This window comes from Camelus ferus, chromosome 22 (assembly GCF_009834535.1).
Source record: "Camelus ferus isolate YT-003-E chromosome 22, BCGSAC_Cfer_1.0, whole genome shotgun sequence".
Lineage (NCBI taxonomy): Eukaryota > Metazoa > Chordata > Mammalia > Artiodactyla > Camelidae > Camelus > Camelus ferus.
This window is the reverse complement of record NC_045717.1, coordinates 24,355,234-24,373,605: the sequence shown is the minus strand read 5'-3', so window position 1 is coordinate 24,373,605 and position 18,372 is coordinate 24,355,234. Positions and strand designations below refer to the sequence as shown.

General features: G+C 54.6%; 1 protein-coding gene across 1 annotated transcript in view; it reads right to left on the bottom strand.

The window, feature by feature from the left end:
• SEMA6B (semaphorin 6B) overlaps positions 1-17,132 on the bottom strand; it is a 31,662-nt gene extending 14,530 nt beyond the window's left edge. The window contains exon 1 of the mRNA XM_032465868.1: positions 16,799-17,132. The gene's annotated coding sequence lies outside the window, so the exon portion shown is untranslated. The remainder of the gene's footprint in view (positions 1-16,798) is intronic.
• Positions 17,133-18,372: the final 1,240 nt, after the last annotated feature.

Here is an 18,372-nt window from a genome sequence, read left to right as displayed (position 1 = left end):
TTTGAGATGTATGCCAGATAATGTTTTGCCTATATTTTCTTTTAGGAGGTTTATTGTATCTTGTCTTATGTTTAAGTCTTTGATCCATTTTGAGTTTATTTTTGTATATGGTGTAAGGGAGTGTTCTAGCTTCATTGATTTACATGCTGCTGTCCAGTTTTCCCAACACCATTTGCTGAAGAGACTGTCTTTATTTCCATTGTATATTCTTGCCTCCTTTGTCAAAGATTAGTTGACCAAAAGTTTGTGGGTTCATTTCTGGGCTCTCTATTCTGTTCCATTGGTCCATATGTCTGTTTTTGTACCAATACCATGTTGTTTTGATTCCTGTAGCTCTACAGAATTGTCTGAAGTCTGGGAGAGTTATTCCTCCAGCCTCTTTCTTTTTCTTCAGTAATGCTTTGGCAATTCTAGGTCTTTTGTGGTTCCATATAAATTTTATTATGATTTGTTGTAGTTCTGTGAAGTATGTCCTGGGTAATTTGATAGGGGTTGCATTAAATCTGTAGATTGCCTTGGGCAGTGTGACCATTTTAACAAAACTGATTCTTCCAATACAGGAGCATGGGCTATCTTTCCATTTTTTTAAGTCTTCTTTAATTTCCTTAATCAGTGTTTTATAGTTTTCCATGTATAATTCTTTCATGTCCTTGGTTAGATTTATTCCTAGGTATTTTATTAATTTGGGTGCTATTTTAAAGGGGATTGTTTCCTTACTTTCTTTTTCTGTTGATTCATCATTAGTGTAAAGAAATGCAAATGATTTTTGAACGTTAATCTTGTAACCTGCTACCTTGCTGAATTCTTTGATCAGCTCTAGTAGTTTTTGTGTGGACCTTTTAGGGTTTTCTATATATAGTAACATGTCTTTGGCATATAGTGACAGTCTTACCTCTTCTTTTCCAGTTTGGATCCCTTTTATTTCTCTCTCTTGCCTGATTGCTGTGCTAGGACTTCCAGGACTATGTCGAATAGGAGTGGTGATAGTGGGCAGCCTTTTCCCAGATTTTAGTGGCAAGCTTTTGAGTTTTTCACCGTTGAGCACTATGCTGGCTGTAGGTTTGTCATATATAGCTTTTATTATGTTGAGATATGTTCCCTCTATACCCACTTTGGTGAGAGTTTTTATCATAAACGGGTGTTGAATTTTATCAGATGCTTTTTCTGCATCTATTGCGATGATCATGTGGTTTTTGTCCTTTCTCTTGTTGATGTGATGTATTACACTGATTGATTTGCGTATGCTGAACCACCCTTGTGTCCCTGGGAAGAACCCCACTTGATCATGATGTATAATCTTTTTTATGTGCTGTTGGATGCTATTTGCTAGTATTTTGGTAAAGATCTTTCCATCTATGTTCATCAGTGATATTGGTCCGTAATTCTCTTTTTTGGTGGTGTCTTTGCCTGGTTTTGGTGTCAGGGTGATGGTGGCTTCATAGAATGAGTTTGGGAGTATTCCCTCCTTTTCAATCTTCTGGAAGAGTTTGAGAAGGACTGGTATGAGTTCTTCTTTGTATGTTTGGTAGAATTCCCCGGTGAAGCCGTCCGGTCCTGGACTTTTATTTGTAGGGAGGTTTTTTATTGCTAATTCAATTTCATTCCTAGTGACCGGTTTGTTCAAGTGGTCAGTGTCTTCTTGGTTCAGTCCTGGTGGACTGCGTGTTTCCAGAAGCTTGTCCATCTCCTCTAGGTTATCCAGTTTGGTTCCATATAGTTTTCCGTAATATTCTTGTATGATATTCTGTATTTCTATGTTATTTGTTGTAATTTGTCCATTTCCCTTTCTTATTTTGCTTATTTGTGCTGTCTCTTTTTTCTTCTTTGTGAATTTGGCCAGAGGTTTGTCGATTTTATTTACTCTTTCAAAATACCAGCTTTTGACTTGATTGATGTTTTTCTATTTTTTTTTAATCTCTATTTTATTTATTTCCTCCCTGATCTTTATAATCTCCTTCCTTCTGCTGCCTTTTGGGGCTTTTTGTTCTTCTTTTTCTAATTCATTCAGCTGGTGGGTTAGATTGTTTATTTGAGATGGTTCTTTTTTGAGGAAGGCCTGTATCACTATAAACTTCCCTCTTAGCACTGCCTTTGCTGTGTCCCATAAACTTTGTGTGGTTGTGCTTTCATTGTCATTTGTCTCAAGGTATTTTTAAATTTCAGCTTTGATTTTCTCATTGCCCCATTGTTTTTTTAATAACATATTGTTTAATCTCCATGCTTTCCTTTTTTTCTCCTTTGTTTCTCTGTAGTTGATTTCTAGTTTCATGGCATTGTGGTCAGTAAAGATGCTTGAGATAATTTCCATCTTCTTAAAATTGTTGAGGCTTCTTTTGTGCCCAAGTACATGATCAATCCTAGAAAATGTTTCATGTGCACTTGAAAAGAATGTATATCCTATTTTTGGGGGGTGTAATACTCTGAAAATATCCACCAAATCTAATTTTTCTATTGTATCATTTAATTTCTCTGTTGCCTTATTTATTTTCTGTCTGGAAGATCTGTCTAGTGATGTTAATGTGGTGTTAAAATCTCCAACAATGACTGTATTCCCATCAATTTCCCCCTTTATCTCTGTCAGTAATTGTTTTATGTACTTAGGTGCTCCTAGAATTCCTTTACTTTTTAAGGCTGAGGAATATTCTACTGTGTGGATGGACCACATTTTATTTATCCATCACTTGTTGATGGACACTGGGGACACTTTTGGCTGCTGTGAACAGCAATGAACACAACTATGCAAACATTTCTTTGACAACTTGCCCTCAATTTTGTGGGGTACCTTGCCCTCAATTTTGTGGGGTACACACGTGGGAGTGGGGTTGCTGGATCATACAATATTTCTATGTTTAACTTTCTGAGGAACCACTAAGCCCTCTTCCACAGCGGCTGCACCATTTTCCATTCCCACCAGCAATGCCCAAGCGTTCCAGTGTCTCTTGCCAACACTTAATTTCTGATTTTTGATAGTAGCCATCCTACTGGGTGTGAGGTGGTGCTCTGTGCCTTTTATTCCATGTTTTTATTGAATAATATCTAACTTCAGAAACTTCAGACAATAGCTTTGGCCCACACACCATGCAGCACTTATGGCTGGGAGGGGTTGAGTCCCAGCCCTGCCGTTTACAGGCCGTGTGGCCCTGGACAGGTCGCTCCACCTCTCTGGGCCTCAGTTTCCTCACCTGTAAAATGGGCAAAGTAACAGTATCGACCTCACAGGCCCGTGGCAGGTGTTGGCATGGCATGTGGCTCACTGTAGGTGCTCAGTAAAAGCTAATTATTATTCTTGTTGCCGTGGACATATTAAGTACCAGAGGCTGGGCTGGGTGGTTTGAAGGAATTGCTTCACCGAGCCCTGCAATGGCTCTAGCAGGGTTGGTGTAAAATTCAGCCTATTTTGCAGATGAGGAAACTGAAGGGGGCTGACTCAGGGGCCACGGCCCCACCAGAGAGGATGCAGCAGCTGGACTGAACCCAGGGCTCTCTGGCTCCAGGATTTCGCTCCTAGGGGTTGAGCATACTAACAGTCATGACAAGACTAATAATCGCCCGTTCCCTCATCCCTCCACCTGGTGAGGCCAGCAGTAACTTAATACCCAGTTCACAGATGGGCACACTGAGGCCCCAGCTCGGGATGGGACCTCACGGTTACTTATTACTCCTGGTTTTTGTTAATTTTGTGATGAAGCAATTCAGGGTTAGAAGGATGTTCACTTCCTCCCTCGGTCTGCAGCTGCCCCCAGCCTCAGCACCATCCTGGGACCCCTGAAACCCAAACTGGGGTTTTCTTGCCTCAAACCTGCTTCTCTTACCAAGTCCTTGACTTAGAACCAGTCCTTTTGCCCTGGAGCCAAAGACCAGGGTGTCGGCCTACCAGTCCCTTCCTCTGCTCTGAGCGCCCCACAGCCCAGCTCCCACCTCCTACCTGGTCCCCCACCTCCAGTCCTGCCCCCTCTTGTATCCTCCTCAAGGTGGCAAAGGAATCTTTTGGGAACCCAAATCTCACCTGTTTCTGACCTTCTCTGAACCAAGGTCTCACCACTGCTGCACTGCTAACATTCGGAGTCAGATCATTCTCTGGGGTGGGGCAGTCCTTGGCACTGTGGGGTGTGGCACAGCATCCCTGGCCCGCACCCACTCGATGCCAGGAGCATCCCCTAGTTGTGACCACCAGAGATGTGCCCAGACATCACCCAGTATCCCCTAGTGGGGCAAAACCACCCTCAGCCAGAACTTCTGTTCTAAACCCCTCTATAGCTCCCCGGTGCCCTTGAAATGAAGTCCCCTCTCTTTCATCTTTGCCTCTGGGCATGTGCACATGCTGTTCTCTCTGCCTGGAACACCGTCTTCCTGCTCCCAGTAACCTGGTGAATGCATTCATCAGGTCTCAGACACCTCCTCCAGGAAGACTTCCCAGATCAGCCCAGATCGACTTCCTCCAGGCTCCTGCCTGCCAGTGCATTGCCCATAAGCAACCTGATCAGCCTATCTTCCAAATGCCTTGTTAACTGTTAGTCTTCCCCACTGGACTCTGAGCCCCCGGAGAGGCCAGGACTGAGTCTGTCTTGGCCACCACTGTGTCGCCACCACCCAGCACAAGGCCTGGCATACAGTAGAAGCTCAATAAATAATAAAAACAAACACCAAGCACTTGCTATGTGCCAGGCACTGTCAGAAGAACTTAAATTAACTCACTTAATTCACATAACACACTCGAGAGGTGGGTCCTGTGAATATGCCCCCTACACAGAAGGGGAAACTGAGGCACAGAGAGGTGAAGTCATTTGCTCAAATGGAAATGGTGGAGCTGAGACTGAAATCCACTCAATTAACAGTAGTTATTTTGACAATCATGCAGAACTGAACCCCACATGCTATTCTTGTGGAGTCCGGGCCGCTTTGGGACCAACCCACTGCCCCTGGCCTCAGTTTACCCCCTGACCTGGGGTTATCAGAAGCCTCAGCACCTCCCCCACCTCCCCCAGACCATCTGCTTTTCTCCCTGAAACTCGAGGCGCCTCTGCCAGCAGCCGCCTGGCGCCCGCCTGCCTGGATGTGGCCCCACCACCTGCCCCAGCACCTGGCCACTGGGAGCCGCCCCCTGGGGCCGGGTGGGGGGAGCCACGTGGCCAGCGTGTGCACCCCACGGTGTGCAGGGCACCCTGCGCCCACATGTCTGCGTGCCTGCGAAGGGGGGTGTGGCTCCTGCCTGCAGCCCAGGGATGTGCATTCATGTCTGAGGGGGCGGCAGGGACGGTCTGAAGGAGACAGAGATCCAGCCCCTACCCAGGAGGACTCTCTGCCTGACCTCGTGACCATCACTCCAAGTCTTGGCACACAGACCCACTGCACAGATGTGGAACCTGAGGCAGGGATGGCCACTCCCTGCAGGCCTCCCCTCTTCACGCTCCCACCCGCCTTCCCAGGCACCATGCGGCCCTAGCTGCTAGCACTTCACCATAGCTTGATTTCCCTTCAGGAACGTTTCTCCCACCCGGCACTGCTTCAGGCCAGGGTGTCTGGGCTACTCCTGGCGCCCCCAGCGCTCCAGCATAAACTTGAGGATCAGCTGGTAAGTTCCAGAATGAACAACATAAAACATAAAACATAAAACCTGTTGACTGGCAGGCTCCCTGTCTCAGCTGATGGCTCAGGCCACACCTGGGAGTCATCCCCCAGCTCCCTCCCTCACTCCCCCTACTTCCCCCGCCTCATTCTCTCACCTTCACATCCAGTGCCAGCAAGTCTGGTGGAGTCTGCCAGATTCATCCGGAAGTCTTACCTCTTAACAGTCTGCTCCCTGGTTAGCTCTCAGCATCTCCTGCCTGGACCCCACAGTTCCCTCCACCCCTCTCCTCAGCTCCCACCCTCGCCCCCAGTCTGTCCTCCCCTTAGCAGCCGCCAGAGGGCAACTGTGAGCACCTGAGTCAAGCCTGGACCCTCTGCCCACAGCCCTCCAGGGCTCCCACCTCCCTGCTGTAAAAGCTCAAGTCCTCGCCATGGCCCACAAGGTCCAAAAGAACCTGCTCCGCCCCTTCCCTGCCTTCACCCCCCCCGACACTTCACTCTGTTCCAGCCACACAGGCCTCCTTGCTGTTCCTCCAACAGACCAGGCCTGGTCTTGCCCCAGGGCCTTTGCACTGGCTGTTCTTCACTCCTGAAAGCCTCCTCTCGCAGATTCCCATGTGGCTCCCTCCTTATTTCAGGTCTCCACCCCCACCCGCTGGACTCCAGAAATCTCTCGCCTCCCCATGCACCCTCAACACCCAGTGTCCAGTGTTACCCTCTCTGTTACTCTGAATATGGTCTTCAGACCAGTGGCAGCAGCAGCCCCATTTGGGGGCAGTTAGGAATGCTGAGTCCTGTGCCCACCCCAACCAGAGCCTGTGTTTTAGGCAGGAGAACCCTGAGACGCCCGGCTCACGTGTGGAGCTCACCAAAGCAAATAACCCCTGATCTGCCCTCCTGGAAGTGTGAGCGCCATGAGGGCAGGCCTGGGTGCGTCTCGGCCAGCAGCACGTCCCCACGGCACCAGGCACACGGTCAGCGCTCCACGATGGCTTGCTGCGAGTGAATGAGTGAATGAGCGAAGTGTCAAAAATCAGCAGTCGGACAAACAGCTGGTCTCTCCCCGCTGGTTCACGTTAGCCCGTCACCTCTGCAGTGTGCACGTGGGTCCACAGGCAAGTGGGGCCCCCCATGAGTGTCCGTGGGCCCTGACATCTGTGTGTTCGCACGTGGCCACAGACGCAACCCCAGCACACGTGTGTGCCTGTGTGCACATGTGTGCGCACACCTGTAGCGTGTCAGAGCCTGTATCCCACCCCCACCGAAGCTGCTGCCCGCACCCCCGACCGATGCCTTTCTGGCCAGGACCTCAGTTAACTGTGGGCACCAGGCTGGCCAAACCCATGTCTACCCACCCTCCCGCTGTGCTTCGTTCAGTCCCACTGGTGGGCTGGGGAAACTGAGGCCCGGCGTGAGGTCTGGACACGCAGTACTGTCAGCTACGAGCCCCAGTTTGGCAGCTTAGTTTCCGGAATCGTCTGGCCCAGGTTCTAATTCGATCTCTGCCTCTTAGCAGCCCCCAGACCCCCAGCGGTCACGTCCTCCGTCTCAGCCTGGGGTGGCCTCCATTTGTAAACTGCAGGTGACTGTAGGTCCAACCCTAAAATGTTACTGTGAAGGCGAAGGGACATAACCTAGACAAGGACAGGAAACCACGCCCACATACATGTGGTTTCAAATTTCCTGGTGGCCACATGCAAAAGGTGAAACTCACTCCAATAATGTTTCATTTAGGCCAGCAGATCCCAAATACTGTGATTTCTACCTGTCATCAACACACACACGGTTAACGAGGCGTTCTCCACGCTGCTGCTGGTGCTTCATCTCTGGACTCCGTTGGGATTTTTTCATCTACAGAGCATCTCGAGTGGGACCAGCCACTTGTGATTCAACAGCCACATGTGGCCAGTGGTACCGTTTTGGACAGCCCAGTAGATGAAGGGCGGGGCATGGCCTGGCACACAGTAAGCCCACAGTAAGCCTCAGTTACCATTATTATCATTGTGCTGTTTTTATTCAAAAAATGTCCAATTCCGTTCCGTGTTCCAGTTCCGTGCTGGAGGGTCTAGCCACAGGCTCCCCTGGAATAAGCCTGCATGTAGGGAGGATCTACCTCCACTCTCTGCCTGAGCACCGAAGTTCTACTTTCAATCTGCCTTAAACCCCTCTTGCTTCCAGAGAGTGCCGGAAGCAAAAGTCTAGGGGCTAGAGTTTTAGTCCCTCTGGCCTGGGCACGTCCAGCCTGGGATTTTGAGAATTGGGGCTTGAAGGGCAAAGCCCACCCTCCTCTCTAATCCCCCTTCCACTACCATCAAGCAACTCCTTTATTGTACATCACAGGCTCAGCTCAGACCCTGCACTCCCCTGCTCAGAGGCCTGCTATGGCTCCCTAGTGCCCACAGAGGAAAGAGCCAACTTCATACCTTGATTATTTAAGGACACCTCCCACTCTGGGAATGGCTTTAATATTCCACCTACTCTCACCTCCTGCCAGCCAGGCCCAGAATTCACAGGTCTCACGCCCAGGCCTTTGTTTAGGCTCTCCCCTTTGCCAGGGGGACCTTTTTGGCTTTCTCAATCCCCAAGCTGCCCCTGGAATCCCCTCCCAATCACCCACACACAATAACCTCACCTTCTCTCCTTGAGGACCCACAGCCAATTCCTGCTCACTCATCAAGTCTACCTGTGGATGCCCCCTCCTCCAGGAAGCCTTCCCTTATTGCCTTCCCTGGGGGAGCACGGTTTCCCTAGGAGCCAACCAACCTCACCAACTTGGGAGCATCTGTGGCCAGCTCTGGCTCCCTGTAGCCCAGACTGGAAGCTATTACTGAGTGCCAGCTGTGCACCAAGCACTGTTCCCTGGGACACAGCAGTGGTCAAGACAATTGCAGAGTCCTGCCCTTGGTGGGGGGTTCTCAGACCAGCAGGGAGATGAGGGTACACGCATTCCCAAAAAACAGAGCTCAGCTTCTGACAATGATGATGAAGCATGAAGAGGAAAATGCACAGAACAATGGGAGACTGACAGCAAAGGGCTGTTTTAGTAGGTGGTAAGGGGGACTTCCTGGAGGAGGGGATGGTAGAGCTGAAGCCTGGAGGCTGAGAAGGAAGCCACAGTGAAGATGAGGGGAAGGGTGCTGCGGGGGTGGACATCGAAATGGCAAGGTTTGGCGGCTGGAACTGTTAAAGGAATAGCAAGAAGGTGCCGGTGGGCGGGAGGCTGCCGTACCATAAGAGAGGGCCCCAGGACATCCGCCTTTTCTAGACAAGACCTGCAGCCTCAATTTCCTCATTTGTAAAAGATGGCACTAGAGCAGGGCCTGGTACACATGTTTGCTCTATGTGAAATGACCTTGCTGGGTGACCTTGGGCAAGCAGCCCACCCTCTCCAGACCACAACAGGTGACTGGGTGACCCCGGGCCAGGCTCGAAGCCCCTGTTTCTCCATCTGCCATAGCGAGGATGGGGGTGGGATGCCCGTCTCCAGTTCCATAGAAGGAGCTCCTGTCAGCCCGGCCGCCCCAGGATTCCAGCTCCGGGGCCCCGCGTCCCCGGGGGGATCGAGTAACCCGGCTGGGCAGCCAGGCCCCTGCGCCGTCCAGGTCTAGTTACCGGCTCTGCTTACAGCTGCCTCCTCCAGCTGCCTCAGTCGCCCCGGCGCAGCCCAGCCGGGCTCTGGGGCTGTCTAGGAACTTGGTAGAACAGCCAGAGGAAGTCCCTTGGGGCCCTGGCCATGGGGGCACTGAAGAGAGAGGCACCCTCATCCCCCAACGCTCCCTCCACGCTGGTTAACACCCCTCCCAAGCCTGGGAGGCGGCCAGTGCACCCTTCAGTCCTCAACCCTCCTCCTTGCAAATTTGGTTCCCGGAGCCTCAGTTTCCCCATCAGTGAACCAAGCATGATAACCTTGGATAACCAGCTTCAAAGGGTTATCACGACGGGTAAGGGAGCTACACACAGTAGGTGCTTAATTAACTGTGCTGACTGCTGTGCAGCCCAGGGTTACAGCCTTCATGTCTCTGGGTTTGCCTCTGTAAATCGGGGATGAGAGTGTCACCTCCAGGAGGGCGGGGGTTCCGGCGCACAGGCGGTGCTCCACAAACACGATGGAAGAATGTCCCACTAACGGTCCCTACTTATGAACGAGAGACACAGATAAGTTCATTCCAGCCTTCCTGAGCACCTACTGTGTGCCAACATGGCCGGGGACTCAGCCCTGACCAGGATCATGCATGTCAAGGGCTTGGCACAGAGCCAGGCATGCAGTAAGCACCCAATTAATGCTGAGCATCTCATTTAAAGGGGATGGTGCACAGAGTACCCGAGCCATCTCCTAGATGCACAACACAGCAGCCCAGCAGAGCAGGGATTTAAGCTAAGATTTTATGAAGCCCCTACTGTGTGCCAGGTGCTGGGCCAAGCCCTTTGCATGTGTGAACTCGTTTCCTGCCTGCACCAACACTATGATGCAGAGACCAGCCCCATTAGCCTCATTTCACAGAGGTAAAAACTAAGGCTCAGAGAGGTTAAGACACTTGGCCAACGTCACACAGCACAGAGGGGTATAGTCGGGATTTGAACCCAGGCCACATGGCTCTGCTGCCTCTCAGTGACATTTACTGAGCACCCACGATTTACCATCTGCCAACGAGGCTGCAGAGCCTAAATGCACATTTTGCAGATAAGCAAGCAGAGTCCCAGAGAGAGAGGCCACCCCAGTCCCAGGCCACTCAGGGAGCCAGGGTGGAGACCAGGTGGCAGAGGCAGGACCTTGGGTGGGGGACATGGACAGGTCCCCAGGGCTCCCAGCCCAGACAGAGAGGGGGGCTCCTGGGTAATTAATTTTAATCACTGTTTGGCAATTGGGCCGCCAGGAGGCAAATTGGAAGCAGCAACTTGTAATTAGGAACAGGGAAGAGGGGGCTGCTTTCTTGGTGATGCGGCGACCATGCCGGGGAAATGAAAGTGTCATTTATAGCCAGTGGGTAATTAGGGGGCCTGGGAGGGGGCCACTCAAGGGGGCTGGGGACTCCAAGGGAATCTGGGCTGGGGCTGGGGTTAGGGGTCAGGCACCTACAGACTCCCAAGTGGGGGGTTCTGAGCAGGCCTAGGGACAAAGCCCCCAACTTAGGTCTGAACCTCAATTTGGAGGAAATAGAAAAGAGTCGGGTCCTGCTCTTGGGGCTCATTCTGGGGGACAGAGGGGAGTACGGGTCGGCTCTAGGGGGCTCCACTGGAGAGGGGACAAACAGGTCAGTTCCCTGCCCTCGGGGGTCCTCGATCTGGAAGCAGAAGATGATGAACCCAGCCCCCCTCACTTAGGGTTCTGGGAGCCCTCCTCTCCCCCAGGCTGATGCTCCCACCCAGAATTCCTCTGGCCACTGCCCCTCCCCTGAGGCCCCTTCTGGGAGGCCAAGTGGGATGGGACCAGAAAGGCAGGTCTGGAGGGGCACATCTCTGAGAGATGCTGGGCCGGATGCAGGTGGGGCTCTGCCAAGTGCTGCTGGGAACGGAAGACCTGGCGAATGAACTTGAAGAAGACAAAGGCGGGAAACCGGCCCTGGGGGATGGCCCTGGGGTCACAGCGGACCACAAGTCCTGGTGAGTCAGGGCTCAGGAATGGCAGAGATGCTGGCAGAGTGACGCGGGTTCCAGGGGATGGGCCGTGAGAACTGCGCATCAATGGAGCAAAACAGCCAGGGGCAGGGGCCCCTCATTTTACTGGGTGACCTTGGGGATTTAGATCTCAATCTGTGTCTGTCTTCCCAGAGCCTGGAGCTTAGACATTCAAAGGGGAATAAGAACAAACATTTATGGAGCACCTGCTGTGTTCCAAGCCCTGTGCATTGGGCTTTGCAGAAAGGACTGGTGGAGTATGTGGGAGGGGTTTCCTTACCATTTTACAGGTGAGGAAATTTAGGCCCTGAGTGGGCAAGTAATACGCCCAAAGTGGCAGAGCTAGGAAATGGCCAAACTGGGATTTGAACCCAGGCCAAATGGTCCACATGCCACCCTTTTAACCACAGCACTACACGACCCCAGAGAAAGGGGCTCTCAGTCCCTCTGTACATCCAGCAAGTCCAATCTACCCTCATCCTCTCACTTCTTTTCCATCTGCTGCCTCAGCCTAGCTGGGCCCCATCACTGCTCACCTGGACCAGTGCAGTCCCCTTCATCCTGGTCCCCCAGCTCTAGCCCTTGCTGCCCACAGTCTGCACTCCCTGCAGCAGCCAGAAGGCACCTGTGGACACGTGAGCCCTGCCCCACCTTGCCCCACCTTGCCCCTCCTCTGCCCACTGCCCTCCAGGACTCCCACCTTCCTCGGAGTAAAAGCCCAAGTCCTGCCTGCTGCCCACAAAGTCCTGCACCACCTGCCCCATCCCTTCCCTGCCCTCGCCTGCTCCTTCTCTCCCCATTGCCACATGGGCCTCCTTGATCCTCCAACAGGCCAGGCACAGTCCTGCCCCAGGGCCTTTGCATGGCTGTTCCCTCTGTCCAGGATGCTCTTCCTCCAGCTCCCTGCATGGCTGCTTCCTTTCTGCGTTCCAGGTCTCACACAGATGCCACCTTGTCAGAGACATCCTGTCTTACCCCATCAGCTAAGACAGCCCCTCCCTTCTCTGCGACATCACACAGTGCCATTGTCTTCAGGGCCCTTGTTATTCTTGATTTACTTCCTATCCCAAGTTAGTGTCCACGCCCCCATCCCCCATGACTGGTCTGCCCTGGTCATCGCTGGGTTCCCAGCATGTGGTACACAGTAGTTGCTCATTAAATATCTGTCAACTCATGAAATGAGAGCAAAAACCTCACAGCTCCCAAGGAGGTTGGGGCCAGAGGCCACAAATTTCAGCTTTTCAAAGTTATTCCTTGTTCTAGAGTAAGAAAAGAACAGGACCAGGCCTGGGATTTCACCCACGTCCTCTTGTTTAAATGTTCAGCCTAAGGGCGAGAGAATAGCACTCAACTTTCACAGCTGTGGACACTGAGGCTCAGAGAGGGGGCAGGAGTGAAGTGAGTGAATGAAGAGATGGATTCAAACCCAGGTGAGTCTGATCCAGCTGCTGTGGTGATCTCTAAGGGCGAAAATTCAGAGGGGCTGTCTCAACTGCCCCACGGATTCCGATTGGGCCTTCAGGGAAGGGAGAAGGTTCCGAAACTATCAGAAAACACGTGGCCTCCTCCTGGTGAACTGCGCACCCGCCACGGTCCTAGCTGCAGTGCCCCTCCTTGATGCATCTTCCCTGATCCACTGGGCAGAGCCAGTTTTTCTCGGCCCCATTTTGCCCTGACTCTGATCTCATATAGCAAAGAGGGCCAGTTTCTGCCTCTGTTTTCTCCCCTTCATCCTGCAAGACTTCTGAGGGCCAGCCAGGCACTGGAGCTAAAGCCTCCCACTCCGGGGTCTCAGGGCCACCCAGCACAGGGCATGGCACATGGGCTCCACCGGCAGTAGTTTTTAGTGCCTGATCTCCCCACCTGCTCTGGCCCAGGTCTCCCCCAGGGCCCTCCTGCGAACCTACGAACCACAATCCTCCCCAGGCTCCTGCGGTTGGGAAGTTGTCTCTTAGGTCTGTCCTTGGAAGGCAGGCTCAGCCTGGGACACGATGCATCCTGAGAAATGCAGTCCTCACTGGACTGGGCCTCCCTCCCAGCAGGCCCTGGGGCTGCCACCTTTGGACCCTGGGGCCAGTGAAGGGGCATCAAGGGTGGCTGGCGGGGGGGGGTCCCCCTGTATCCCTGCCCAAAGAGATGGAGAGGGGTCCTTGGCCTTCCAAGTCACCTCCTTAGCACATTCTAATGCCTGCCCCTTCAGCTGGACATCCCTCAAGGACAGGTGATGAATGACCAGGGTAATGAGAAAGAATTATGTGGCCCAGGCCCAGACCTCTCAGGCCACACACCAAACCCCGGCTCTGGCAAGCCAAACCTATGCCGTTCACAATGGTGGGGGTACCTAGCAGGGGGGAGTGCCCCCTGGGATCCCCTACCCCGAAGCCAGCTTCTAGGTAATTTGACCACAGGATGTAGGGGGCTGAGGTCCCCTCCTGGACTGCCTTGAGCCACAAGATCCCTCTTTCTGCTCGATGAGGCCCCACCCACAGTCAACCCCAATCACTGTGGGTCTCAGGTGAATCAGTCTGAGAATCTCCAGCCCTTTAAATGGCTTAGAATTTGGGAATCACTGCATCTCAAACATTTTTCCAGGATTCTGCCTCCCAGGATGGGTGGCTCTCCACCTCTCTGAGCAGCTCAGTTGCTAGTAGCTACCCTTTCTTGTGGCTGCTCCAGGTCTGAAACATTGCCCATTCCCTCCTCTGCTCTAAAATCTTCCATGGCTCCCTATTGCCCTTGGGATAAAGCCTGTTCCTTAGCTTGGCATCCATGGCCCCTGCCACCTCTCAGAACTCACTGCTTATCGTCTCCCACTTAAAATAGCCCAGCCACTCAGGGCTCCCCCAACACACCCTTCCGTGGCTGTCCCCGCCACTCCCTCTGCCTGCAAACCCTGTTTCTCTCTCCTCCTGGCAACACTGGCAACATCCTTCTCATCCTCAGTGCCAGCACCCCCTCCTCCAGGCAGCCGTCCCTGCTCCCACCTGTCCTGACCCTGGCTGAGTCCTCTCTGGATTCCTAGCATCACCTGGCAGGGGGCTGGATACACAGGACAGGGCCACACCCCAGGGTCAGCTAGGGGCACCCTCCTTCAGAAGATGGTCAGCGACTGGCACGTCCTTCAGCCCCTGGGGACCCAGCTTACCTGTCCCGCCAGCTGACGTCAGGGTCACCTTTGCAAGGACAGTTTGATTTCAATCTTCCTGGTCCAGTCCCAGGTAACCCCAGCAACTCCCGTCTCAAGCCCTGGGTGGCCACTGCAGATGCCAAACCCTGCCACAGCGCAAATCGCCAGCACTTTCTCTGCCCAGTGGACAGAGGTGAACGGCCCCTCCTAGGTGATTCAACCTCTGCTGGGAGACCCTGCCTCACCTCAAAGCAGAGGCGGTGACAGGCCCTTGAGGCCCCATGGGTGCTCAGCCCTGGTGGAGGGCAGGTGGGCAGGTGGAGGGAGAGAGAGAGGTTACAAATCCAGGGTATTCCTTGGGACATCTCTCTGCCTCATCTTCCTTCACTCAGGTTCTAAAACCAAGAGTAGCTTCTGTGAAGACCGCAGCCCAGAGATGGCTAGAGGGCTGTCTGAGGCCACACAGTGGCACCCCTCCTGTCCATCCCCGGACTTCTCTATGCCGCTTTTTTGTTTTTGTTTCTGTTCTTGTTTTTTTTTTTGGAGAAGGGGGGAGAGCATTGGAAGCTCCAGGTCTAATTTCTGCCCTGCCCAGATTGGCAGGCAGAGGGGGGTTGTTTCCAAGGAAACCTTTGGGGCAGCATTTGGGTTTCAGCCGATGTGAGGCTCTTTCCCCCTTGATCTAATCTAATAGTCCTAGTAGCAGAGAGGCCTGGCCTCCCTCTCTACCCATTCTGCTGCCTCCCTGGACCTCAGTTTCCCTGCCTGCTCTTGGAAGTGCGCCAGTTCAGGGAGGACATGCTACAGTTTAATGAGTCTCCTGCCAGGCGCTCAGATACCCAATATCCAAGGGGCCTCCTAGGGCCACAAGGACCACCATCTACCTTCCCAAAGAGCTCAGGACCCCTTCCAGGAGAATCCTGACCCCATGCACGACTCCCAGCCATCTCTCCACATCCAGTACTCTGTCTAAATAGAGTTGCAGCAATTGCCCAGATACATCCAAAAATTTCATCCTTGAAAGAAACCATGTTTACTAGGATGTGGGAAAGGGGCCGGTGGGTGTCTGTAGAGGAAGGGATGGCCCAGGGGTACTCAACTTTGATTTTGGAGAGTGCGTTGTACCCCTTGAGAAGCTGAGGGAACCCAGAAAAATATGAAGCAATGCAGTTAGGGAAACTGGGGGGCTCTTTTGTAGCCCCAACCATTAGTCCCCCCCTTTCTCCAGAAAGAAACATCCAAAACTTGAGGGTCCCCTCCCCAACCTCAAGCCCCAGTTCCCCTCCAGTCTGGAGGCCAGAGATGACAGCCTGGTGGGGGGATGCCCCAGACCTCAGCCAGAGAGGGCCAAATGGGGGCTGAGTGTCTGGGAATTGCCCCCAGCCCCGGGACTCTTGCAGATCCTCCCGGCTCCAGCGTCTACAGGTCCCGGGCAGGGTCTAGGGCAGGGGCGACGGTTCCCTAAGGCAGTGCCCCATCTAGAAAGTGCCCCAAACTCGGAGGGTGCCCAGAGGCAGAGAGCAGGACAGGGGGCATGTGACCCCGCCCTGGAGACCAATCAGCGCCCAAAGGAGGGGGACCACACTCTGAGCCCCCCACCCCTCCCGGCGCACGCTTGGAGAGAGACGCTTTCTTTGTCCCTTTGTCAGCTCTTGGGGGGCCCGCGAACCCCTGGGCCCCCACTGCAGCAGGGGGACCAGGCTGGTTGGCTATCTACCCCCTCCTCGGCCCCTCCCCCACGACCCAGGCCCTGGACTCGTTCTGGGCCAGGCATGAGGTTGGAGAGGGCTCAGGGGCACCCAAGGTGCGGCGCTGGACCGCGGAGCCGGGCGGAGGGCCCTCACCTCACGGGGACCACCGCACCAGCCCCCTATCGACCTCGACTTAGCTGTCAGGGCTCCGCCTCCCAACACCACCCCCAACCCCGGGCCAGCAGGCCCCCTGCCTCCCCTGAACCCCCCACCTGGGCCCAAATCCAGCTCCCCAGCGGCGCAGCCGCGAGCCCCCATTATTGTGCCTCCTACGGCCCCCCTCCCGAACAAAAATCTCCACCCGCTGCGGTGCCGACAGAACCCCCATTATAGCTCCACATACAGGCCCCCAGTCAACAATCTAGGCCCCCCCCTCAGCTGCGGTGCCATTAGACACCCCCATTATGGAGTCTCATTCAGCGCCCCAGGCCCAAATCCAGACCCTTCAAAGCGTTGTTACTGGACCTCCATTATACTGCTCTACACTGAGACCCCCCTAAAATCCGGCCCCCTCCCTAGTTGCGTTGCTGACAGATCCTCCCGTTACAGCTCTCCACAAAACCCCTCCCCGGCCCAAATCCATCCCCCTCCCCGTGGTAGGGCCCCCAGGCCGCCCCATTATAGCGCCTGACCCGGCCACCCCAGCCAACAATTCAGCCCCCCAGCTGCGTGCGGGCAGACACCCCCAGGATAGCGCCTCCCCAGCCCCCTCTCGCAGACGCCCCGGGGCGCTTACCTCGGAGCCGCGGCCGCCGCGAGTGCGCGGGAGGGAGCGCGAGGGCGGGAGGGCGCGGGTAGGGGGGGGGGTCGGTGCGCGCACCTGTCCCGGCCCGGCCGGCTCAGCCAGGCATCCCGGGGTGGGGAGGGGGGCTGGGGGCGCGCGCTCTCCCCGCCCCCGGGCCCGCGGTGCTGCGCTGGGGGTGGGGGCTCAGCCCCGGCCCCGGGCGCGCTGGCGTCGGCTCCGGGGGGGGCGCTGCGCGGCGGCCGGACCGGGGGCGCGCCGCGGCCGCATCTCCTCCGCCCGCCGCGGCCGCCGCTGCGACTCGCGACTCCGCCACCTCCGCCCCCACCTCGACAACCCCCCCCAACCAAGCTGGGCCGGAGCCGCGCAAAACCCGGCCCGGAGCGAAGGCGGCGCGGAACGGAGGGCGGAGCCTGGTGGGCGGCTGGAGGCGCTGGGGGCGGGGATGGGGGTGGTGGAGGAGCAACCCAAGAGAAGACACCCTGCTTTTGTCCAGATGGAGGGCCTAATTGCCGCTCCTTCCCGACTTACTGCCCTGGTTCACTCTGGCCAGACCCGCAGCCCCAGGATCCATCCCCCATTTGATCTGAGAGGATGACAAGGATGCTGCAGCGGCAGGAACCCCGGGGGTCTACATGGCCTTCTTCACATATGAGGTCATTTATTGGATCCACAAGCATTATATTTAACAGCACTCAGTAGACATGCGAGGAAACTGAGGCATGTGGGGAGTCTTGTCCAAGGTCACCCAGTTAGAAAGTGGCAGACCTGGGATTTGAACAGAGCAGGCTGGCTGCAGAGACCATGGGACCCAGCCCTAGAGGCTGCCTTTTGTCAGGCCCGATGGGGCGTGACCCTGAAGCAGGATCCTAGGTGGCTGCAGCATCCCCTCAGCCGGTGGGGCGCACTCCTGCCCCCCGCCCCCACCTGTGGGACTCCAAGACAAATTGGTTTTCCTGTTTCAGAGACCTCCCATAACCTCCCTAGCCCCTATGACGCTGAAACAGCGGGAGCCCCTCTCTGTCCAAAGCACCTCCCCATGTGGGTGTGACTGTGTATGTCTCCCCGCTGAGCTGCATGCTGTCCTGGTCCCTCTGGCATCTCCAGTATACCGTATAACAGAGATGCTCGATAACGTTTAACTGTTATGTATTCCCTTGACATTTCTTGCACACCTACTGTGTGCTTATGCTGACACATAAATCACATCATTCAGTCCTCAGGGCAGCTGCATGAGGCTCCTGCGGATGGGAAACTGAGGCACAGAGAGGGCGACTGGCTCGCATTCGTCTTCTTGCCTCAGATTAGGGAGCATCTGTGATGTGTGACTGGCCTGCTAAGTCCCACCCATGGCCCCCAGCTGTACGGCAGCGCAGGCAGGCTGTGTGGCCTCCCAGTGGCACACACACGCAGTGGGGACGTGGGGGTCAGAACTTGAACCCCGCTCTGCAAGTCACACTGGGTCCTGGGCCACCTGCAGCCTCCCTGGCGTCCATGGAGACAACCCGGTTCTTCCAGGGCCCTCAGCATCTGCCCAGGGGCTGTCCTGGTAACCACAAACCTCCGCC